Below are 902 nucleotides of genomic sequence, written 5' to 3'. Positions count from 1 at the left end.
TTACTTGTTTCCATTTCAGACACAGGTTCCAGACCTGATCTAATACACAACAGCCCTGTGCAGCAGATATCACACCAGTTATACAGATGAGGAAACTGAGGCACATCGAGATGACTTTTCTTAATCATAGCAGGAAACAGTAATAGTCAGAAACTGGACTTAGAAGTCTTAGCTACGTGTCCTTTGCTGTCATCAACAGAGAACGCTGATTTGTAGGTGAAAAGTGTTATCTATTGATGACAAAGTGTAGGTGCAAAGTGTTATCAATATGCTGAATCAAGAAGAACCGTGTATTGGGTTGGAGAGTCATAATTCTGAGTATCTTGTGCGTTGCTGGGGTTCAGACAGACAGATCCTACCTGCTGTTCCAACACATCTGACTGTGTGGAATTCTACTCGTCCAGAGATTACGGCGCGTGGAAGTCTGCACAAAGGTTCTGGGCACATCTGGAAGATTATTTTAAAATTGTTCTTTGTGTGGGACTCTCAACTGTGCATTTTTGTATTTTAAACATTATGTTTAAAAGGGAAAGGAAGAAGACGGGAAGAAGCCTTTGAGTAAGTGAAAGAGATGAGACAATCTTTGCTAATTTGTCTACTGTGTAAATACAGTTCCCAACCAATGAAAACTAACCAGTTCTTAGGGAAGTTTTCAGGCAAGTACTTAAAATGCAAACGTGCAAATTTACTGCTGTAATGAGAGTAAAATTATCTTTTATTTTTCACTTCAGAGCCTTAGGAGTATTGATGTGAGACAGCAATAAAAAACAAGTACCTGCTACTCAATTGGTGTTTTAATATACAGCAGAAGCAGCTTTTCCTTTGACCAGGAGCCTTGTTGATCTAAGAAATGCTGGTGTTGCTGGACGCTGACAAAGGCTAGCACAACAGGAGCGAGTGTG

This window comes from Trachemys scripta, chromosome 10, assembly GCF_013100865.1.
Source record: "Trachemys scripta elegans isolate TJP31775 chromosome 10, CAS_Tse_1.0, whole genome shotgun sequence".
NCBI lineage: Eukaryota > Metazoa > Chordata > Testudines > Emydidae > Trachemys > Trachemys scripta.
The sequence above is the reverse complement of the archived record's forward strand: the minus strand, read 5'-3'. Positions refer to the sequence as shown.